We start from the raw sequence: 25,454 nt of genomic DNA, 5'->3' as shown, positions 1-25,454 counted from the left end.
AAATCCCTGGCAATTACAGACCAGTCAGTCTTACATCTGTGGTCAACAAGGTTTTGGAAAGAATTGAGGGGTAGGATTTATGACTCCTTGGAAAAGCATAGCATGATTAAAAGCAATCAGCATGGCTTTGTGAGAGGCAGGTCATGTCTCTCAAATCTTATTGAGTTCTTTGAGGAGGTGACGAGACAGGTTGACAAAGGTCAGGCAGTGGATTTCAGCAAGGCATTTGATAATGTTCCCCCATGATAGGCTCATTCATTAAAGTCAGGAGGTGTGGGATACAGGGAATGTGGCTTTCTGGATTCAGAATTGGTTGGCTGACAGAAGGCAGAGAGTGGTTGCAGATCATAAGTATTCTGCCTGGACATCAGTGGTGAGTGGTATCCAGCAGGACTCTGTTCTTGGGCCTCTGCTCTTTGTAGGTTTTATCAATGACTTGGATGAGGAGGTTGAGGGATGAGTTAGTAAATTTGCCGATGACACCAAGGTCAGAAGTACTATTGATATCATGAAGGGCTGTTGCAGGCTGCAGCGTGACATTGACAGGTGGCAGAGCTGGGCTGAGAAATGGCAGATGGAGTTCAACCTGGATAAATGCAAAGTGATGCATTTTGGAAGGTTGAACTTGAATGCTGAATATAGGATTAAAGACAGGATTCTTGGCAGTGTGGCGGAACAGCAGGATCTTGGTGTTCAAGTGCATAGATCCCTCAAAATTGCCACCCAAGTGGATAGAGTTGTCAAGAAACCATATGTTGTTTTGGCTTTCATTAACAGGGGTATTGAGTTTAAGAGCCGCGAGATTTTGCTGCAGCTCTACAAGACCCTGGTGAGACCACACTTGGAAAATTGTGTCCAGTTCTGGTCACCCTATTATAGGAAAGATGTGGAGGCTTTGGAGAGGGTGCAAAGAAGGTTTACCAGGATCCTGCCTGGACTGGAGGGCTGGTCTTACGAAGACAGATTTACGAAGACAGATTGACTAAGCTCGGACTTTTCTCTCTGGATAGAAGGAGGAAGAGAGGTGACCTGATCGCGATGGACAAGATAAGGAGAGGCATGGATAGAGTTGATAGCCAGAGACTTTTCCTCAGGGCAGGATTGACTGCCATAATGGGTTATAGTTTTTAAGATGTTAGGAGGGAGGTATAGCAGAGTTGTCAGAGGTAGGTTCTTTACGCAGAGAGTTGTGAACGCATGGAATGCATTGCCAGTGGTGGTTGTGGAAGCAGAGTCATTAGGGACATTTAAACGACTGTTGCACATGTACATGGACAGCAGTGAATTGTCGGGTGCATAGGTTAGTTTATTTTAATTTAGATTAGGATTAATCCTCGGCACAACATCGTGGGCCGAAGGGCCTGTTCTGTGCTGTACTTTTCTATGTTCTGTGTAGAAGGATGGGTTAGTAAATTTGCATATGACACTAGGTAGGCAGATTTGTGGTTAGTGCCAAAGGACTTTGTGGGTTACAGCAAGACATAGATAAGATGCAGAGCTGGGTTAAGAATGGAGTTTGATGTAGAAAAGTGCGAGGTAGTTCACTTCAGAAGAAGTAACAGAAGTACTGGCCTAATGGTAAAAATCTTGGCACTGTAAATGAACAGAGAGATGTTGGTGTCCAAGTGCATAAATTCCTGCAAGTTGCCCCCCAGGTTGATAGGGTTGTTAAGAAAGCATATGGTGTGTTAGCGGTTATTGGTAGGGGGATTGAGTTTCAGAGCCACGAGGTCATACTTCAGGACAAGCCACTGGTAAGGGCGCGCCTGGAATATTGCATATAGTTTTGGTCACCACATTATAGGAAGGATGTGAAAGCTTTGGAAAGGGTTCAGAGGAGATATACTAGGATGTTGCCTGGTATGGAAAGAAGGTCTTATGAGGAAAGGCTGAGGGAACAGAGGCTGCTTTCATTGGAGAGAAGAGGGTTGTGGGGTGACTTAATTGAGATGTATGAGATCATCAGAGGGTTAGATAGGGTGGACAGTGAGAGCCTTTTTCCTCGGATGGTGAAGGCTAACACGAGGGGACATAGCTTTAAATTGAGGAGTGGTAGATTTACAACAGATATCGGGGTAGTTTCTTTACTCAGAGTAATAGGGGTGTGGAACAACCTACCTGCAACAGTAGTAGACTCGCCGACATTAGGAGCATTTAAATGGGTATTGGACAGACATATGGATAATAATGGAACGGTGTAGTTTAGATGGGCATCAGATTAATTTCACACGTTGGTGCAACATCGAGGGCTGAAGGGCCTGTACTGTGCTGTAACGTTCTATGTTCTATGTACATCTATCAACTTTCTTCTCAATCTCCTGTGCTCTAAGGTGAACAACTCCAGCTTCTGTAATTTAACCTTGTAACTAAAGTTCCTCAAATCTAGAACCATTGCAATCAATTGGTCATCAGTAAGTAAAACAGCTTTATGATCGTGATTAAAATGGTCAGTTGCCTCTGTCCAGTCAGTGATCTTTTCAGTTATTTACAAGCAAAAGTTTACAAACTTACAGTAAAATACTGATTTAGTAAAAGATACAATTTTAATTATTTTCTTGAAAGCTTTAAACTGACTCATAATGTTAATAATTTTCCCAATACAGGAATTTAACAACTTTCTGCCTAAATTTAAAGTTACTATCAATCATGAACAAATTAAATTGTATGTTTTTGTTAATGTGACATGGTTCCCCTCAGTATCTTCGCAGACAGTGGAAAATGTCTTTAAAACGTTGCTTTATCAGGACAGGAGTTTGAAGGTTTGTGCAGCGCTGTGGTCTGATGACTGAAATAAAAGGATTGTTGCTTAGCAAAAACTCAACAAACATGCATTTCTTTTTGTGTGAAGAGTGCTTTGGCAATTTGGCAGTACCTTCAGTACCGTTCTGAAGTATGCTTAAGTCCTAAACAAGTCCTTGGACTAATATCTTACTAATTTAGAGTGAGATTGCTACCAAACAAGCCGAGCTGACAGTTAACATAATGGATGTTCTGGGACTTGAGGTTATGTTTCTGATGTGAATATTTACATTGAAATGATTTAATTGGAGAAAGAAAGACTGTCAAGGGATTTACTCCAGAGCTTTAAATGAGAACGGCATGTATAATGTTGTTCAGTGTAGATTATTTGGCTTTAACTGTGATAGCTGTACCAAAGGTATAGAATGAAAGGTCAGAAGAATTATGTTGAAGCCCCTTAATCATCTTCTGTGATCCTAAAAGTAGAGGTGAAAAGAAATGCCTCACTTTTGTTCCCCTGTAAGTAACAGATGTAAAATAGACTAATCAGGCACTAGATACTGTGTCGACAAACACCTTTGAACAGTCTACCTATCTATACCTGTAGTTGAGAAAGATATTGAAGAGAATCAGAAATTATTTGGATGTAGATCATCACGCTGGTAAATTGGAAGCTGTCATTGCTGAAGCAGTACATTGCATTGCTAATGCCACATTTGAGTGCTGTGTTCAGTTCTGATTTCAAATCTTATAACTTTGCATTGTTTTTTGCATCCCTCCTACTGTTAACTCCCTGGACTCTAGTATTAGATCAACAATGATTGCCATCCTTGGCATTTCTATCCAGAATAAGTGTTCACTCTAAAGAAAGCCCTTAGGACTCATGACCTTGTCATCAATGATTGTTTTGAAATAACGGCTTTGACAAAAGCTTAGCTCCTGAGCACCAATCGGCTTGAGACATTTCTCTTGCTTGCAAAATTTTCTACTAAAACACAGCATGGGGACAGTATCGGTTTTATGCTCTTCTTCCTCTGCCTCTCGCACGATTTACCTCCTTTAAGCACATCACTTCATATTTTTAAAAAGCCATTCACTGAATGTGGACATCTCTGGGAATGGCAGCACTTATTGCTGTTCCCTAATTTCTCTTCAGAAGTGGTCTGTGATTTTTATGAATGAGGCTGGAGGCAAACACTGTTTCTTTAGTCAATGCAGTTCGCAGTATAAAACAGATTTTTCCAGTTACAAGAAAATGAGGATTGCAGATGCTGGAGATCAGAGTCGAGAGTGTGTTGCTGGAAAAGCACAGCAGGTCAGGCGGCATCCGAGGAGCAGGAGAATCAACATTTCAGGCATAAAATCCTTCATCGGGAATGAGGCTTGTGGGCTGGGGGGCTGAGAGATAAATGGGAGGGGGGTGGGGTTTGGGGAGGGTAGGGTAGCTCAGAATGTGATAGGTAGCTGAAGGTCGGAGAGGAGGGTGGAGCAGATAGATGGGAAAGACAATGTACAGGTCAAGAGGGCGGAACAGAGTTGGAGGCTTTGAGACTTGGATAATGTGAGGAGAGGGGGTGGAAATGAGGAAACCGGTGAAATCCGCATTGATCCTGTGTGGTTGCAGGGTCTCAAGGTCGAATATGAGGCGTTCTTCCTCCAGGCACTGGGTGGCAAGGGTTCGGCAATGGAGGAGGCCCAGGATCTGCATGTCCTTGGCAGAGTGGAAGGGGGAGTTGAAGTGTTCAGCCACAGGGTGGCCAGGTTGGTTGGTGCAGGTGTCTCAGAGGTGCTCTCTGAAATGATCCACAAGTTGGCATCCTGCCTCCCGAATGTAGAGGAGACCACATCGGGTGCAACGGGTACAGTAGATGGCACTGTTGGAGGTATAGGTGAATTTCTGTCAGATGTGGAAGGATCCTTTGGGGCCTCGGACAGAGGTGAGGGGGGCAGGTTTTGTGCTTCCTACGGTGGCAGGGGAAGGTGCCCGGAGGGGTATGTGGGTTGGAGTGTGGGCTATATTTCCCTCCCCACCCCTATCAGCGTCCCAGAGAGACCATTCCTTCTGCGATTCCCTTATCAGATCCCTGCCTCCACCAGCCCACACCCCATTCCCGGCACCTTCCCCTGCTGCCATAGGAAGCACAAAACTCCACCCTCCCCTCACATCCATTCAAGGCCCCAAAGGATCTTTACACATCCAACAGAAATTTACCTGTGCCCCCACCAATGTCATCCGTTGCACCCAATGTGGTCTCCTCTGGATCGGGGAGACAGGACGCCAACTTGCTCATCATTTCAGAGAACATCTCTGGGACACCCTCACCAACCATCTCCACCACCCCATGGCTGAACACTTCAACTTCCTCTCCCACTCTGTAATGGACATGCAGGTCTTGGGCCTCCTCCACCACCAAGCCCTTACCACCCGACGCCTGGAAGTAGTACGCCTCATGTTCCGCCTTGGGACCCTGTAACCACACAGGATCAATGTGGATTTCAACAGTTTCCTTATTTCCCTTCCCCCCACATTATCCCAGTTCCAAGCCTCTAACTCGGTACCGCCCTCTTGACCTGTCCATCATCTCTTCCATCTATCCACACCACCCTCCTGTCCGACCTATCACCTTCTCCCCTACCTGCATCGCATTCTGAGCAACCTTCCCTGCGCCCCCCCCCCCCCAACCNNAGCCTCATTCTTGATGAAGGGCTTATGTCTAAAATTGTTCCAGTTACCAAGTTGACCAATTCAGTCCCTCTCAATGTTTTTAATCATATTTTTCCACCAGGTTTTGTCGTAAATTATGGATTTATTATAAAAACAAAACTTATTCCATAAAGCTGCAATATTCGCTGTTGATAATGTAGATTTATAAATATTTACTCCTATAAATATCCCCAAGAGGGGGGGGACAGTCTTCAGAAAAGAGAAAAATAAATTATCTGAAGTGATGAGCTTTCTGAAAAAATTGCATTTTGGGCAATGAATTATTCTTGAAGGCAAATGGATGAAGTAGAGAATGTACCTGAGTCTGTTGTCCTATTGCTCTGACTAAAGCATTCAAGCCATCAATCAAACATGGTTGTCTCTGAAGTCTTGCAGACACAGCCTTGAGCAGGAAACATGATCTTAAGATGGTCTTTCAATCAAATGGACAAATGTTTCACCCTGAACTGGTGAAGATTTTCATTTCAGAATTGGGAAAGGTCAGCTCGGTAGCTTGTTCATAGCAACATTTCCTGCAATTCCATTTGTTCTCAGCAGGCTTCCCTTTAACACAGCTGGTTCTTAGCAGGCTTTCAATTAACGGAACCAGATTAAACATGAATCTCTTCAATTTCCAACCATGAAGAAAGCTATCAACATAATATTTGTGGCATGACGTTTCTCTTTTCAATGTTTGCCAAGTTGAGATTTTCAGGTTTCCAACAACAGGGATGTCATGAAGGAAATGACAAGGTCAGAAGTCGCACACAACTAGGTCAAAGTCCAATATGTTTATTTGAAATCATAAGCTTTTGGAGCACTACCCCTTTGTTAGGTTAAGTGTAGAGAGGCACATAGGCACAGAATTTATAGCTGAGAGATCAAAAGATCATATAAATGGTGTGAGTGGAGTGTTGTCAGGTTGACTAATAAGTCTCTGCAGGTGATCAAAAGTGTCAGGTGGTGTGAGTAAAGTGTCAACCTCCACATAAAGGAAGTGGTTTATAACATTGAAGTATTCTCACAACCAAAAAAACCAGAAAGTAAAATGTACTTTCTTTATATCATTTTATAGGAGCCAGATAAAAACTGGAAAATGCAAATGTGACAATGGTAGAAAATGAATCTTAAAAGCATTAGCTGATTTATTACCATTATAGAGAAACCTAACATTTCAGAGAGACAATTAGCATTTCCGAGCTGGAGAGGTAGTTTATTCATAAATATGAACCTAACACATCATTTAAGGACTCAAGATGTAGCTCAATCATTAATGTAACATTTCTGAGTGTTTTCTAGTGAGATCAATAGCAGAAAATGGCAGGTTCTCATCATTGCAATGTCTTTAATTAATTGACTGTGGGGACCCAGTAAAGAGGTGCAGAATTATGGATAAATACTTGTGGATTTTCATGTTTAATTGCGTATGTGCAGAGTCTGGAAGTTGGAGTCAGTTCTGCAATTATCACCTCAAAATTCCCTCTCGTCATTATCTTATTCAGTTCTCTGTGGAGTATTAGTCAGAGTTCTTCTACATTCTCTCTTCCCACTTTATTTGTTGTTGAGAGGCGTAATAATATAATTGTTGATTGGAAAGTAGTTGTATTCATACTCAAACCTCTAAGGTCCATCAACCTGTGATTATTTGATAATGGATCTGATTACATGTTGACATGATTTCTTCTCTCATGGTCTCTGATAATATTCCAAACCAGTTAACTATCACGGGATTTCCTCAGGAAAAATGGATGATATGTATATCCGGAATTGCCTTGTATTTGGCACTGTCCAAAGATTGATCATTATAGCTCTTCTATCTCTAGCACACATAGAGTAGTGAAGTGTGAAATCCTATTTTTATCACTTTCCTTGTGGATTTCTGGCATATATAGAATCTTGCTACAAGACTAACTTGATCCTATCTTGACTTGATGTTTTGTTTTATTCAAATCATTTCATAAGTCATGGACATTGCTTGTTCACACTACATCTATTGTCCATTCTACATTCTTGAGAAGATGGAGGACCATCATCTTAAACCAGTCCCTGTGCAGTAAGTACAACCAGAGTGCCTGAGCTACTAAATTCAGCATATTTCTTTTTGTGAGTAGGCACTGACTACATAAATGTTACAAATATAAGTAAGTTATAATTGTATGTTTGGGAGAATCGTGTGCAGTTTCTCTTTTAAATGGTTAATAGAGTTTTAAAATTTATACATTTTCTACTTGCCAACTAATATTAAATGGTTTAGATAGATTGGTATCATAAGATGGAATCTTACAGAGGTCTGAATGACGTAGGCTGTGGTGAGAATTAATGCCTGTTGCAATGTCAGGAGATTTTGGGTGTTGAGGTGAAATTCTCTACAGGATGAGGTGAGTTGCCTGTAAAGATGATTTAATGCCTGTTAATGTCCTTATTAACTGCAAATATTGCCTTATTAATATTGCAGCTTCCAATCCTACCACTACTGAGAGTAAACTGGATACTGGAAGTTCTTGATATGGAAGCCAGAGTGGGTACCTGACAATTTCAGCTTGCTGCTGGCTATAAAGAATCTTCATGTTGTTCACCAAGCAACATGATCTCAGGGCATGATCCATGGGCACCAGCAATGCAAACTTCTCTGCTATGGACATTGCCAACCCCTCATTATCCTCACAACACCTCTCCAGTCCACATTTGGACACTTTAGAAGCATAGGAGAAAGTGAGAACTGCAGATGCTGGAGATCAGAGTCAGGTGTGTGTTACTGGAAAAGCACAGCAGGTCAGGCAGCATCTGAGGAGCAGGAGAATCGATGCCTCTGGCATAAGCCCTTCATCAGGAATGAGGATATGAAGGGCTTAAGCCCGAAACATCAATTATCCGGCTCCTCGGATGCCGCCTGCCAAGCTATATCTTTCCACCCTCTCGACGCTACCCATTCTTCAACCAGGCCCATTGTAGAACACCTGTTTGGTCTGCTGATGATGATGATTCCCAATATTTGACTCAGTCCAGGGTGTGAGTATAGGGGATGGTGTGCACCCTTGCAGTACAGTTCAGACAGAGTGTACATCATCCTGATGAAGGGCTTATGCCTGAAATGTTGATTCTCCTGCTGCTTGGATTATGCCTGACCTCCTGTGCTTTTCCAGCAACACACTCTTGACTTTCGAAGCATAGAACTGCATTGCATATCACAGTGGTAACTGTCTTGGGAAAGCTGTTGCAAGGGCACTTTATTGCATTATGGGGGTGAACTACAACCTCCTTGTTTTTGTTCAGTTGACTGTCATTAAAAGTTAATATTTGGAGAATTGTCCAATTGCTTGCCTGTGTGTGATGTACCCCAATTGGACAGTGACAAGATGAAGGTATCCAGTGGGCATTGAGTCAGAGCAGTCAGAGAGAGGTTGTTTAGATGGATGTAACCATGCACAAGTAAGTTGTGTGTGTGTGATAGTTAAGTAGCATTGAGGGTGAGAGAAAGGTGTTGTGTGTGTGAGGAAGTGAATGTGCCACACACAGCATGGCTTTGTGACTGATGTGTCATCACCCTGCTGGTGAGAGGCTAGGCTGGTTTGCAAACATTTGTCAGTGTACTGCAGTTTTTGAAACAATGTAGGGGCATCAAGAATTGCTGGTCTTTTGGTGAATATCAAAAGTTACTAGTTCCACGTTGTTCCAGATATAGTGATGAGTAGTAGGATAGGACTGGAATCAGGCAAGAGGGGCAGGCTAGGTAGTTAATGAAGCAAGTTTGGTAAGAGAGTATTGCAAGGTCTTGGAGCAAGAAACCATCCCAAAAAAATCCATCCACCGAATCATGATGTTAGCCATTTTGCAGTGAATATTCAAGTAAGCAATTTGTCTTGTGTCATTCCTCCATTTTCTCCTATAATCATGAACATTCTTCCTTTTTAAAAAAAGAACAACCCAATTCCCTTTTGAAAGTCTCAACCATCCTGTCCCCTTGCAATGCAGAAACGTTTTTCCTCATGTCACTTTTGCTTGTGTTTTTTTTTCTTTTTGACACCTTAAATTTGAAATGTGCCCTCACTGTCAATCCTTGTGAAGAGTAAGACCAGTGTTTCCATTGTACTCTGTTCAGACCCCTCATGATTTTGAATCTTCTGGCTGATCTTCTGTCTCCTTCTCTGCCCCAAGGATAACCATTTCAACTGCTCCAAACAATCTACTTAACTGAACTTCTTTAACCTCAGTACTGTTCCTGTGAATGTTTTCTGCGCTTTTGCAATGGTTTTGCATCTTTTCTTGAGTACAATGCCAAGAACCTGGCACAAAATTCTAGCTCATGCCAAGCCAGCATTTGTTAGTGTTGATAAGTATTTCTCCTCCTTGCATTTGTCCAACCTTAATAGATTAGTGTGGACAGGCCTCTCAGACTGTTTAATTCGGGAATACATATAGGATCTGGCAAGATGAAAAATTTCTGAAAATTTAAGAAAATGTGTGTGTGATGTATCCCCTTTGGACAGTGACAAGGTGAAGGTGTCCAGTGTGTATTGAGTCAGAGTAGACATAGAAAGGTTGCATTGACATTAAATAATGTGGACATACCTGATGTATTTTAAGTACAAAAAGTAAACCAAGTGAATGTTTTCTAATAAGATAATTAGTCCTTCAATGTTTTTTATTCCACGAGAAAGTGGGTCATTGAATATAATCAATGTTGAGTTTGACAGATATTTGATTAACGAGCACTGAGCGTTACCAAAGGGCAGGTAGCAAAATATAGTTAAGTCCATAGTTGGATCAGCCATGGATCTTGTTGGATGGCAAAGCAGATTTAAAAGGCTGAATGGCCTATTCCCACTCCCATTTCTTATGTCCTTGTACAACTTCAACAAGCTTCCTTGTTTCTGTACTCTGTGCCCCACTAGTACAGCCTTGGTTACTATAAACTCTATTAACTACTCTCTCAACATGACCTGCCACCCAAACATGCAAATATACATCCAGGTTCCTCCACTTCTATTTGACGCCTTTAAAATTGTTTAGAGAAAATATTTGCAGATACTGGAACCTGAAGAAAACAAGCAGGAAGCTAGAAGAACACTACAGGCCAGGCAGCATCAGGAGGTGGCGAAGTCAATGTTTTGGGTATAAACCATTTTTGATGCTGTACCAAAACAATGTGTGATGCACAGACATTTTGAAATTAATATTCCAAACCTTAATCACTGTTACTTGTATCTTCATCTGCCTGGTCACTAAAGTTCGGAAAACCTCTCCCGATGATTTGCACCTGTCCTATGCTTTTTCTCGAATCATTGATTCCCTACTGTATAGAAACAGGTCCTTCAGCCTATCAAGTCCACACCAACCCTCCGAAGAGTAATCCACTCAGATCCCTTCCCCGACTACTCTACATTTTACCTTAGACTAATGCACCTAATTTACACATCCCTGAACACTACAGACATTTAGCATGGCCAATTCACCTAACTTGCACATTTTTGGATTGTGGGAGGAAACTGGAGCACCCGGAGGAAACCCACACAGACACAGGGAGAATGTGCAGACTCCACCCAGGCAGTCACCCACGGCTGGAATTGAACCTGGGTCCATGGACCTGTGAGGCAGCAGTGTTAACCACTGAGCTACCATGCCACCTACTTTTAGGTATTTTCTGTCAAGGCTTTTGCCATCTGTTCTAAAATCTCCTTTTGTGGCTTGATATTAAATTATTTTTGATATCCTCTTGTGTACATGTAGTGCCTTGGGATGATTTGCTATATTAAATTGGAATTGTTATGTCAAATCAGAATTCTTTTTAATGATAAATGTATATTGAAGACAAGACCAACATGGCTAGTTCTAAAAAGCAGACACGTAGAAAACACAAACCAAAAGACAGAAAATAAGTTATTTCTGTTCATTTTGATCAAAGTTTTATTTAAATTTAAGCCAGTCTTTGGCTTGAATTAATATTGACTTATTAATCCTTCCAAATTACCTTCTGAGTGAGATGAAAAAGCCAACATTTTGAACAAAATAATGCAAATTTTAAGTGTTTTCAAAGTTGACACAGGTAAAACTTAAATCTAAATATTATGTACACAGATTGCTCTAATTCAGTCCTTCCCAAACCTTCCCTTCTGTTGACTGCTTAAAAGCTTTTAAGTTGTCACAACCCATTGATAAGAATGGAGAGTGGGTAGGAAGGACATCCTATGAAAGCGGGAGGAGCGGGTCCCACCATTGCAGCCTCAGATCTTGTCACCTTGAAATTTCAGCTCATAATCCTGCATGACAAATTGTCTCCTCTCATTTCCAAAGCTATGCTCTAGCACATTGAGATTGCATTTGTGTGTTAATCTTCAAAAGAAAATCCAAGGCACAATTGAGTTAATTTCAGTTGTTCTTTGCCAATTTTTTTATGCAGCAACAGATTGAATTATTAGCAGATTGCCCTTGTGTGTGTCATTTTTAATTTAAATATGTTTCCTTTTCGATCTCCTGCTTCCAGATTGCAGTAATTTTCCAGGATCTCCCAGTTTATAAAACGCTGTAAAGCTTTTGCAGTGATTTCATGAAACAACCCATCCTTCTATCTTCAAAGTCCTTCAAAATTGGATTGTGAACAAGAGTATCTAGTTAGGTTGCTGCTTTCAATGGAGTGATTATATTGTTCTTCACTTAAATTAATCCAAGAAGGGGTTTCAAAATAAATTTAAGTCAGTGAAATAAAGGGAAACTGAATTGTTGATGCAATTCTCTTTGAATATTTCACAGGCATTCTAGTAACTTTTCCAGTCGTGGGAACAGCTATTCATTGCGGATTTGTGCCATGGACCTGGGAGGCCAGGGTGTGATAAACAAAATTTTATGGTGCCATAACTACACTATGGACAGCCTGATGATCAGATAACAGGTAGTCATTCTGCTTTTAACTCCAAGTCTGAAACCGTTGACCTGTTTAGAGATTAAGCTAATCGTGGTGTTGTTTCTATGTGTTTGTGGGGTGGGCATGGGGTGTGGTGCAGGGAGGAAGAGGAGTGAGAGTGGTGGGGGATATGGATGCTGGTGGTGTTTTGAAGTAGACATGAACTTTGAACCTCACCCTCCATGTTTATCGTTGAACATGCAGGGAAAACTTCTGATGGATATTTTTGAGAAATGTGTTGAGCCAAATTAATTAGTACATTAAAAATTAAATATGGTCCCAATTTGATGTCATGCAATGCCTCTTGTGTGTTCATTTATGTAAGAAACCAGTTTTTCTTTATTTTACTGATGCTGATTGCAGTCTATTTGAACAGAAAAATTGGGATGTCTCCCTATCTCATTGACTCTTACAATCGTGTATAACCAGAGAAATGATGGGGCATTGGTTTACCTTTTCATCCTAAAGGTGGCACCACTAACTGTACACTGGAGAAGAAAGCTACATTATGGGCTGTAACTTTTAGGGTGGACCTTGCATGTAAAAAAACTTCCAGACAAGTGAGCAATGTCTAGTAGGGAAGGCAAGGGAATGGAGTGAGGTTGTCTTTATTTTAGTGTGATTAACTCAAGGAGTAGCATTTTGATCCTGTACCAAAACAATGTGTGATGCACAGACATTTTGAGAGTAATATTAAATAACAAGAAAAACAGTGGGGGGAGAATTTTGCCACCACTTTACTGCCTTTCGAGTCTTAGTTATTATAGTGAGAAGGGCAGCTGAATATTGCATTTATGTGCATTATAATGTAGTGAGTTTGCAGTTTACTGCTTGATTTGAATCAGATTACAGGTCACATCTGTAAAACTGCAAAAATCATTGTACAATTTGTTTATTTCTTAAAACATTTCTTGTGCTCCTGTTCCAAAAGCTTAACTTCCATGTGTTTGGGCTTTTGGTGCCAGTGAGATTGTGTGACTCAGTTACTAGTTGAAATTTAGATATTGTCACATACCTCCTACACAAGCTGCTGCTTAGATAAACTGGTCATGCACATTGTACATGTGAGGCAAGAGAACAGCAAAAAGCACTTAACAGTTGAAATTGTATGCATTTTGAACTTGGAGACATTCAGTAGACAAACTGACCTCATTTGACCTTAATTTGTGTTTTATTTATCTCTGGTAATGACTAACTATCAATTATTTGGCTCTATATTTGAAAATCCCCAATGTTCCTGAAAGCAGCTTTGGAGTGCCCTAGGGTTTTTTTTATAATAATGATCTTATTGAGAACAGTCACACAGAGCATTTTATATTCAAAATTTTCAGTAACTGGATGAGTCATACTAATTTTATTTGAATTTACCTGCACTGGAACTGTTTTGTTGGAGGTGGGATTAAGAAAACAGAGTAGGGAATGTGAGGAAGGATTGGGACTGAATCAAAATAGAGTGGAGGAAAGAGTTAGGAGTGAGCTGGGGAATGGGTAAAGGATAAAGCATGAGAAAGATGCAAGATTGGGAAAACGGGCAAAACAGTCAAGGATGAAGTGTGCAGAGGAAAAACAAAGGATAGATGGGCAATAGTAAAGATTGAGATGAATGGTGATTTTAAAAAAGAATTCTTCACCTTATATGCGAGCCTCTGGCTAGGACAGCATCTATTGCTCATCCCCAGTTGCCGAGAAAAGGTTATAGTTAGCTGCCTTCTTGAACTTCCTCTGTCCATAATGGAGTAGATGCATCCAAATTGCTGTCGGGATTGGAGTTCTAGACTTCTAATCTCTCAGCTGTGAAGGAGCAATAACTATAGTTTCATGTTAGGCTGGCTTGTTGGGAAACTAGCAAGCAGTGATATTACCAATCATCTGATGCCCTTGTCTTTCCAGGTGCTAGAAAGTGAGAAATTGGAATGTGTTGTCAAGGCTTGGTGAGTTTTGTTTTTGTACTGTATCCTGTGTTTGGTTCACACTGCTGCCACTGCCCATTGATGATGTCGGGAGTGTGAATCAATCAAGCAGTTGCTTTGTCCTGGATGGTTTTGAGCTTCTTGAGTGTTGTTGTAGCTGCACTTGTCTGGAATGACATTGTGGGCAGATTTAAGGGGTTGATATTTTTCAGAGGATCATTTCCTCCATAGTGAGGAAAGTCTTCACAAGGAAGGGAGAATACATGCAAAACTTTTTCTGTTCAGTGCAAATGATTCTTCCTTCTGCAATTTGGGCACAGGAATGCATTCATGAAGGAGTTGTGGGCTGAAGTTGATGCAGTTTCTGCAGTAATTGTTCACATTTCAAGCTTATTCACCTCTTATAGCTCTGCAGGTTCTAGAGCTTTCAATCACCAGCATGCCTACTGTCCCACTCAGGTACACATTCTCCATGGTCGGTCAGATAAAGTTACATAGAACATTACAGCGCAGTGCAGGACCTTCGGCCCTCGATGTTGCACCGACCTGTGGAACCAACCTGAAGTCCATCTAACCTACACTATTCCATTCTCATCCATATGCCTATCCAATGACCATTTAAATGCCCTTAAAGGTGGCGAGTCTACTATTGTTGCAGGCAGTGCATTCCACACGCTTACTACTCTGAGTAAAGAAACTACCTCTGACATCTGTCCTGTATCTATCAACTCTCAAGTTAAAGCTACGTCCGCTCGAGCTAGCCATTGCCATCCAAGGAAAAAGGCTGTCGCTGTCCACCCTATCTAACCCTCTGATGATCTTTTATGTCTCAGTTAAGTCACCTCTCAACCTTCTCTCTGACAAAGGAGTTGTGGGTTGAAGTTGAGGCAGTTTCTGCAGTAATTGTTCACATTTCAAGCTTATTCACCTCTATAGCTCTGCAGTTACATTAGAATTAAGAATATCGCAAGACAGTGATGTGATAGGAGATCATAGAAATGACATTGAGAGCATGTGGAGGAATATGATATTAATAAGGAACCAGTAGAAGAAGTCAATTATGGCAAGACCTGAACAACAGGGAACAAAATCTGTCAGCCCATCCTGATTGGGCTTACATGTGAATCTAGACCCATAGCAATGTGTTGACTCTTAACCAGCCTCTGGGCAACTGGCAATGGGGAGAAAATTGCTGCTCTAACCAGTGATGCCCAGATCCAATGAACAATTTAAAACTGAAAATAAATAAGCCATTAAGGCTTAGACTGATGTGTGGCATGAATGTCACTCAAGTGATAATCATGTCCAACAGTGAACCACATCTCTACAGGACATTCCATGGCGTGACCACTACTAATGCCTTCAACTACCAATATCCTGGTGATTTTCATTGACCAGAAACTGAATTGGACTAGATATATAAAATGATGGCTACAAGAGCAAGTCAGAGGTTTGGAAATCTTCATTGAGTAACTTGTCTCCTGACTCTTCAAAGTCTGTCCACTAATTACAAGTCACGAATAGAGTAGAATACTCTTTACTTGCCTGGATGAGTGTAGCTCCAGCTCGGCACTAGACATGACAAATCAGACTGTTTGATTGGCATCCAATGTTCACTCACTCTGCCACCAATGCACACTAATCTTTACCATATGCAAGATACACTGCAGCAATTCTTCAGAGTTCCTTAGACATGACGAAGTGCAACCTCCTGCCCTTTGAAGAACAAGGGAAACAGGTATGTTGGAACACCAACAGCTGCAAGTTTGCACAAACCAAAAAGCCAAAGAGTAGATTTGAGATTGAAATCTAATTTGCTGATTTATAGTACTTTGTCAAATGTGCACAACAGTTCTGGAGTGCTTTACAGCCAAAGAAATACCTTTGAAGAGAAGTTACCTTTTTTGCATTTTCTATAAACAAGGCCACGCAAGCAATAAATAAGTGACCACATAATGCTTTTGTTGGCATTGGTAAAGGGAGGAATGTCATATAGAACCTAATGATTGGATGTGTCTGGGGTCTTTGAGCGTCATTTAATTAAGACCATTAGAAATAGAAACCAGAGTATGCCCTGTGGTGCCTGCTTTGCCATTCAATAAGGTCATGGCTGGTCTGACACTCCTTTCCTCTAATTTCCTTTTTTTTGCCCATAATCCTTGATTCCCCTACAGATGAAGAATCTATCTTAGCCTAAAACAGAAATAAGAACTCTCACTTGATAGATGGTGCTTTCAAAACTCCCAGGTTCCCCAAATTCACCAGTTGTGAAATGCTTTGAGAAGCTTTTGATGAGTTAAACAGAGACAGGCCATTATGCCTTGACATGGCTTATGCCTTTAAAGCCCTTTACAAGCAAGCAGCTAAGTTATAAATAGCTTTGTAGGAAAACACAGTGAAGTTCCACAAACAACAAATGAAGGACAAGAAAAGCAGATTTTTGTTTCGGATTGATGGAGAAATCTTTCCCATGATGCTCTGAATTATAGGGTATTTGTTTTATTTAAACTTTCTCTTGCCAATTTCCTGATTTACTTGTACCTTTACTTTTGCCGTCTGCTGTGTCAATGATTGATAAGTGATATGAGAGAAACCATGACTACATCTCTCTGCAATGTTCCTATCCTCTTTGAGAGCAAAAACAGTACAACTTAGGTTTGGAAAGCTTTATTTAGAGGACTATGGGTGTCCTTGCCTGAAGAATTTAGATGACACTTTGATATTTCATGAATTGAATTTTTAATGAATGAAAGAAAGGAATGACCTTGCATTGTTCCATTATCAGTTTGAAGAGCTCGGCAACCTCGCTTTCTTTGTCAAACACATTAGCTTCAAATGTTGTGCACTATAATTTGCAAGGGCTTTTTTCGTTCGTGGAATGTGAGCATCATTGACAGTGCCAGTATTTACTGTTCATCCCTGTTGGCATCAAGATGGTCATAATCAGCTGCTTTATTGAACTGCTGCCATTTAGGTGGTGCAAGTTCCACAAAGTTGACACAGTGACAGTGGAGGTGGGGAGATATATTTTCAAATCAGGATGGTGTATGACTTGAAAAGCATTTTGCAGGTGGTGAAGTTACCAAATATCTGCTGCTTAGATTAGATTACTTACAGTGTAGAAACAGGCTCTTCGGCCCAACAAGTCCACACCGACCCGCGAAGCGTAACCCACCCATACCCCTACATTTACCCCTTACCCAACACTACGGGCAATTTAGCACAGCCAATTCACCTGACCTGCACATCTTTTGGAGTGTGGGAGGAAACCGGAGCACCCGGAGAAAACCCACGCAGACACGGGGAGAACGTGCAAACTCCTACAGTCAGTTGCCTGAGGCAGGAATTGAACCCGGGTCTCTGGCGCTGTGAGGCAGCAGTGCTAACCACTGTGCCACCGTGCCGCCCGTGCTGCTCTTGGTCTTCACTTTGGTAGAGCTTCCTCGTTTGGCAGGTGATGTCGAAGGAAACTTGGTGAGTTCCAAATGGTTACGCAGAATATACAGCACAGAAAGAGGCCATTTGGCCCAACAAGTGCATGTTGTGCTTATGTTCCATTTAAGTCTCCTCCCATCTTTTCTCATCTGAATTTACCACCATAACCCTTATTCTCTGCTTCCTCAAATGCTTGTCCTTTTTCTCCTTAAATGGATCTGGACTAGATGCTTCAACAAATTCCTATGATAGTGATTTCTATAGTCTGAGTGTTCTTTTTGAGTGAAGGTATTTCCTCTGAATTCTCAACTTAAGTCATTGGTGAGTATCTTCTGTTGATGGTCTCTGGGTTGCTCTTTATCTAAAAGTAAAGATGTCTATTTTATCAAAACTTTGCAAAATTTTAAAGACCTCCACAAAGTCACTCCTTAACTGCCACTTAGCAAGAGAAAAGGAAACCATCCTAATGATCCTTTCCTGATATGTATGTCCAGACATTTTAATATCAATCTTATAAATATTGTTTGTACTATCGCTGTTGTCTCTCTATCCTCTTTAAAATATGGCAAGTAGAACTGTGTACGGTACTCTATCGTTTAACCAACCACTGAAAAAAAATGTAGCAGTGCTCTTCAATTCCAACCCTTTAGAAATAAAGCCTTGTGCTTGATTTGCTTTTTTATGGATTCAGTGAACTGTGGCTCAACGTTGTGATTGATATATTTGCACTCTGATAGCCCTTTGTTCCTCTACCCCACCTAGACTTGAACCTTACAAGGAACAAGTGACCTCCTTATTCTTCCTACCAAATTGTCCTTTGTTTCTGTTGAAATTAATTTCCCCAATTATTTACTTACCTTGCATTTAACTCAACAAAGTAAGTGACAGCCATTCATTGGTTCATTTCTCAGGTCAATATCCTGATCAATCAGAATCAACTTGTCTGGTTTAAAATATAATAAAGTTGTCTGTTAACTGTCAATCATCATTAAGTGTTGCAATGCCGTTACCAGTCAAAGTCCACTCGCCAACTAATTAGTAGTCTCCTCTCACAATAAAATGCTGGTTTACCCTTTAATTGATATTTTTGTGGGTAATCCAAGATGGAGGACAGGAAAAAATTTCTGGCTGTAACAGGCTGCACCTCTTTTGAGGTGTTTTAGGTGTTGGAGGTGATTCCCTCGAATTCCAGGCGCAGCAATTACTGTTTTATATGCTGTTGCATTGTTTTGGAACTTTCGAGGAAAAAAAATCAAAACAACAGCACTTTTAGAAGGGTGAGGAACAGACAAAGACAGCATATGATGAGGTTAGTGTCAGGGTTGGGAGAGGCAGGAAGAGAGAGAGACAGAGAGAGATAGAAACCCACACTGCTCAGGGACACAGCAGTGAACCTGCGCAGTTACTGCCTTTGCTGTTTTAATTCATGTATCGCTGGACATCAGAGTGCGTCTGGGAAAATTAACAAACAGTGAAATTCTTAACTGATCTTTGAGGAACCTGTTTGGGCAAGGTCACAGCGCAGAAACTGAATATCTTTAAGTGTGGCCTTACAGTAAGTCTGCAGTAGTGAGCAGAGTTGGTTCTTTCTTGATTATGTTTTATTGACTTATGACTCATGATTAAACTTAAAAATATAAGCCATTAGTATTAAATTAGCCTGGAGCAGTGTTTTGTAGAGGAATAAGACAGTCCTATTTTCTGGGTCTAAGATTGAAAGGCAAAATTGGCCTTTAGTAGAGTGATATGCTCTTCTTGTTCGATGTGGGAGTTTAGGGAGAGTTTACATGTTACTGAGGATTATATCTGCAATAAATGCTGTTGGTTGCGAAGCCCATCAGACTGAATGGATCAGCTGGAGAGACGGTTAGAGGCAACGAGGAATTTATAAGAGCAAGGGGGTGTGATGGATGGCAGTTACAGGAAGGGGTTAAAGTTGCAGATACAGTCACGTAGATGTGTTAACTCCAGGAAAGGTAAGAGACATAGGCAGGTGATGCAGGAGTCTTCTGTGGCTATCCCCATTGCAAACAAGTATGCTGTTTTGGAAAATGTAGGGGTGATGGATTCTCAGAGGAATGTAGCATGAACAGCCAAGTGTCTGGCTCGAATGCCATGAGGGGTACGTTGGGTTCCAAGAGATCGATAGTGTTAGGGGACTCTAGTCCAAGGCACAAACAGATGTTTCTGTGGCCAGCCGCGAAAAATCAGAATGGTGTGTTGCCTCCCCGGTGCCAGGATCAAGGATATATCAGAGAGGGTGCAGAATGTTCTCAAGCAGGAGAGGGGCCAGCAAGAGGTCATGGTACACATTGGAACCAATGACAAAGGAAGGGAAAAGGATGAGATTCTGAAGAGAAAATATAGAGAGTTAGGCAGGAATTTAAAAAGGAGATCCTCAAGAGTATTAATATCTGGATTACTCCTGATGCTACGAGCTAGTGAGGGCAGGAATAGGAGGACAAAGGAGATGAATGCATAGCTGAGGAGCTGGTGTATGGGAAAAGGATTCACATTTTTGGATCATTGTAATCTCTTCTGGGGTAGAAGTGACGTGTACAAGGACAGATTGCACCTAAATTGGAAGGGGACTAATATATTGGCAGGGAGATTTGCTGGAGCCGCTCAGGAGGATTTAAATATTAACATAGGGGCTGGGACCCAGAGAGATAGTGAGGAAAGAGATCAATCTGAGACTGGGACAGTTGAGAATAGAAGCAAGTCGGGCAGGCAGAGGCAAAGCAGAGAACAAGGTAGGACTGATAAATTAAACTGCATTTATTTCAATGCAAGGGACCTAACAGGGAAGGAAGATGAACTCAGGGCATAGTTAAGAACATGGGACTGGGATATCATAGCAATCACAGAAATGTGGTTCAGTGATGGACAGGACTGGCAGCTTAATGTTCGAGGATACAAATGCTAGAAGGGAGGCAAGAGAGGAGGGGGAGCGGCGTTTTTAATAAGGGATAACATTACAGCTGTACTGAGGGAGGATATTCCTGGATGAATTTCCAGGGGAAGTTGAACTGAGAAATAAGAAAGGGATGATCACCTTGTTGGGATTGTATTATAGACCCCCTAATAGTCGGAGGGAAATTGAGAAACAAATTTACAAGGAAATTCTCAGTTATCTGTAAGAATAATAGGGTGGTTATGGTAAGGGATTTTAACTTTCCAAACATAAACTGGGTCTGCCATAGTGTAAAGGGAATTTGTTAAATGTGTACAAGAAAATTTTCTGATTCAATGTGTGGATGTACTTACTAAGGAAGGTGCAAAACATGACCTACTCTTGGGAAATAAGGCAGGGCAGGTGACTGAGGTGTCAGTGGGGGAGCACTTTGGGGCCAGTGACCATATTCTATTAGTTTTAAAATAGTGATGGTAAAGGATAGACCAGATCTAAAAGTTCTAAATTGGATAAAGACTAATTTTGATGGTATTAGGCAAGAACTTTCAAAAGCTGACTGGGACCAGATGTTCACAGGTAAAGGGATGGCTGGAAAATGGGAAGCCTTCAGAAATGAGATAACAAGAGTCCAAGAGACAGTATGTTCCTGTTAGGGTGAAAGGAAAGGCGTGTAGGGAATGCTGGATGGCCAACAAAATTAAGGGTTTGGTTCAGAAAAAGAAGGAAACATGTCAGGTATAGACAGGATAGATCGAGTGAATCCTTAGAGTATAAAGGCAGTAGGAGTGTACTTAAGAGGGAAATCAGGAGGGCAAAAAAGGGACGATATAGCTTTGGCAAATCGAGTTAAGGAGAATTCAAAGGTTTTTTTTTACAAATACATTAAGGACAAAAGAGCAACGAGGGAGAGAAGAGGGCCCCTCAAAGATCGGCAAGGCAGCCTTTGTGTGGAGCCGCAGGAGATGGGATAGATACTAAATTAATATTTTGAATCAGTGTTTACTATGGAGAAGGACATGGAAGATCTAGAATGTAGGGAAGTAGGTGGTGACATCTTGAAAAATATCCATATTATAGAGGAGGAAGTGCTGGATGTCTTAAAACACATGAAAGTGGATAAATTCTCAGGACCTGATCAGGTGTACCCTAGAACTCTGTGGGAAGCTAGAGAAGTGATTGCTGGGCCTCTTACTGAGATATTTGTATCATCGATCATCACCGGTAAGGTGCTGGAAGACTGGACGTTGGCTAACGTGGTGCCACTGTTGAAGAAGGATGGTAAGGACAAGCCAGGGAACTATAGACCGGTGAGCCTGATGTCGGTGGTGGGCAAGTTGTTGGAGGAAATCCTGAGGAGCAGGATGTACATGTATTTGGAAAGGCAAGGGTTCGTTAGGGATAGTCAATGTGGATTTGTGCGTGGAAAATCATGCCTTACAAAATTGATTGAGTTTTTTTTTGAAGAAGTATCAAAGAGAATTGATGAGGGCAGGTCGGTGGATGTGATCTATGTGGACTTCAGTCAGGCATTCTACAAGGTTCCCCATGGGAGACTGGTTAGTGAGGTAAGATCCTCTGGAATATAGAGAGAAATGGCCATTTGGATACAGAACTGGCTCGCTGGCAGAATACAGATAGTGGTGGTGGAGAGTTGTTTTTCAGACTGGAGGCCTGTGACCAGTGGAATGCCACAAGTGTAGGTGCTGTGTCCACTTCTTTTCGTCATTTATATAAATGATTTGGATGTGAGCATAAGAAATATAGTTAGTAAGTTTGCAACTGATACCAATATTGGAGGTGTAGTGGACAGCGAAGAAGGTTACCTCAAAGTACAACAGGATCTTGATCAGATGGGCCATTGGGCTGAGAAGTGACAGATGAAGTTTAATTTAGATAAATGCGAGGTGCTGGATTTTGGGAAAGTATATCTTAGCAGGACTTATACACTTAATGGTAAGGTCCTAGGGAGTGTTGCTGAACAAAGAGACATTGGAGCACAGGTTCATAGCTCCTTGAAAGTGGAGACACAGGTAGAAAGGATAATGAAGGTGGTGTTTGGTATGCTTTCCTTTATTGGTCAGAGTATTGAGTACAGGAGTTGGGACGTCAAGTTGCGACTGTACAGGACATTGGTTACGCTACTTTTGGAATATTGCATGCAATTCTGATCTTCCTATCGGAAGGATGTTGTGAAACTTGAAAGGATTTGGAAAAGATTTACAAGGAGGATTTGAGCTATAGAGAGAGGCTGAATAGGCTAGGGCTGTTTTCCCTGGAGCATCAGAGGCTGAGGGGTGACCTTATAGAGGTTTACAAAATTATGAGCAGCATGGATAGGGTAAATCGGCAAAGTCTTTTCCCTGGGGTAGTGGAGTTAAGAACTAGAGGCAAAGGTTTAGGGTGAGAGGGGAAAGATATAAAAGAGACCTAGGGTGGTACGTATATGGAATGACCTGCCAGAGGAAGTGATGGAGGCTGGTACAATTGCAACATTTAAAAGACATTTGAATGCGTATATGAATAGGAAGGGTTTGGAGGGATATGGGCCGGGTGCTGGCAGGTGGGACTCGATTGGGTTGGGATATCTGGTCGGCATGGACGAGTTGGAGGGTTGGGTCTTTTCCATGCTGTACATCTCTATGACTCTATGACGAAGTGCAAGACCAGAACGTCAGCAAATTGTGGCCTTTTTGTTTCAATGGTATTCAAAATCCATTTTGTTAATGCAAGTTGTGGAACACAACATTCGAAGCATCCTCTGTGTGTCTGCTTTGAAGCCATTTTATAATTCTTGATGCTAATGGTCCCCTGGCACACATTCTTTGACCTGTATTCAGTTGTTTACTAGGGGGCATCTTGTCAAGGGCCTTTTGAAACTCAGGTAATTTTTTTTTCTCTCTACCTTACCATTGCCTTTTCTGTTAACTGATTTCAAGCAAGATTTTCCTTTTTAAAATCCATGTTAACTATTCATTATAATATTTTTGGATTATAGGTATTTTTCTTTTCTCCAGATTTCTCTGGGCATGTTATGTTCCCCTATCTAAAGATAGCAAGTAGCTATCTGCCACCTTCTGATGTATACCCTTTTATAACAAATTATTCCATTTGAATAGCATTGCCTCTGCTTCCTCTTCCCTTGATTGTTTTAAAATACGTGGGTGTGATCCAAAGCAGCTTTGTTCTGAGTTTACTTAGTTTGTTCAATGCATTCCTTTTTAAAATAGTAAATCACTTATCTTTTGCTTGTATTATTAACTATATGTCTACCTTTTTCATTCCCTTATAATTACTAAAGTAAAATGCTATGAAATATTTTTGCCATCTTTCTGTTGTTACCTGTGGTAATATCTTGTCTGTCCCTTCATGGTTTTATTTCCGTCACATCCATTTTTATCAATGTACCCTAAAAGATTTTACTATTTTTGTTTTCTGTCCTTTGATAATTTCATTTCATTGTTCACCTTTGTCTTACTGATCTTTTTACCTCTCTTCTAATCTCTTTGTATTCTTACTTATTATATGTGAATCTTGTATGTACTTTTAATGTATTCCTCTTTCTTAACCCTCAATTGTTCCCTTATTCATCCTTTATTCATCTTGTTCTTTCTTTTCAGATGAAAATTCTTACCATCAATCACTGTTTGATCATGTCATTTACCGAAGTTCTATTCTCAACCCCTCAAACTTAACTTTTCTACAACCTATTAACTTGGTTTCATCATACTTATTACCTTTGCTAGCATCACTTTCCGTTGCTATAATGTACCTTGCAGATGGTCCATGTTGCTGCACTGTACACCTCTGGCGGAGGAAGCAAATGTCTGTATTAAGCACCAAAAGTTAAAATGTTTATTTGCAGAATCAAGTCAGATAATTATCTAGTTAGAGTTTTATTTCCAGGTCACTCATCAGAAACTCCATCAACGCTGATTACTTGCCCCCCCCACATATTTAAGCACCTAGTTTTCACCTAACTAAAATGTAATTGGTACATATCCACGACTCTCTTCCTAGTTACATTAGGTCTCATGCATCCTTTTGTACCTTTCCAGATTATATCAACAGATCAAGTGCCAAGCTTTAAAATGGATGATTTTAAGATCTTTGTATTTTTGAAGTTTTTCTCATAGAGGGAAATTGAAGGTATTCTATCATACTCCTGATCACCTTCACCAACACGTTCCACCCCGACCTTAAATTCACCTGGACAATCTCTGACGCCTCCGTCCCCTTCCTGGACCACTCCATCTCCATCAATGACGACTGACTTGACACTGACATTTTTTACAAACCCACCGACTGTCACAGCTGCCTGGATTACATCTCTTCCCACCCTAGCTCCAGCAAAAATGCCATCCCGTATTCCCAATTCCTCCACCTCCGCCGTACATGCTTCCAGGAGGACCAGTTCCACCACAGAACACACCAGATGGCCGCCTCCTTTAAAGACTCCAATTTCCCTTCCCAAGTGGTTGAAAATGCCCTCCAATGCATCTCATCCACATCACACCCTCAAACCCCACCCCTCCAACCGTAACAAGGACAGAATCCCCCTGGTGCTCACCTTCCACCCTACAACCTTTGCATAAACTGCATCATCTGTTGACATTTCCGCCACCTCCAAACGGACCCCACCACCAGGAATATATTTCCCTCCCCACCTCTTTTCCGCTTTCTACAAAGACCATTCCCTCCGTGACTACCTGGTCAGGTCCACGCCCCCCTACAACCCACCCTCCCCTCCGGGCACCTTCCCCTGCCACCACCGGAATTGCAAAACCTGCGCCCACACTTCCTCCCTCACCTCCATCCAAGGCCCCAAAGGAGCCTTCCACATCCATCAAAGTTTCA

General features: G+C 41.4%; 1 protein-coding gene across 3 annotated transcripts in view; it reads left to right on the top strand.

The window, feature by feature from the left end:
- The window catches only part of gpr63 (G protein-coupled receptor 63), a 149,903-nt gene that overhangs the window by 26,788 nt on the left and 97,661 nt on the right, over nt 1-25,454 (top strand). For 2 of the 3 annotated variants that reach the window (XM_043685367.1, XM_043685356.1), the window contains exon 2: nt 12,191-12,329. The gene's annotated coding sequence lies outside the window, so the exon portion shown is untranslated. Of the gene's footprint in view, nt 1-12,190; nt 12,330-14,231; nt 14,273-25,454 lie in introns of all 3 variants that reach the window. The other variant, XM_043685362.1, reaches the window with a different exon arrangement.

Source organism: Chiloscyllium plagiosum, chromosome 3 (assembly GCF_004010195.1).
Source record: "Chiloscyllium plagiosum isolate BGI_BamShark_2017 chromosome 3, ASM401019v2, whole genome shotgun sequence".
NCBI lineage: Eukaryota > Metazoa > Chordata > Chondrichthyes > Orectolobiformes > Hemiscylliidae > Chiloscyllium > Chiloscyllium plagiosum.
Note: the sequence above shows the minus strand (reverse complement) of the source record. Positions and strands in the feature narration are given on the sequence as shown.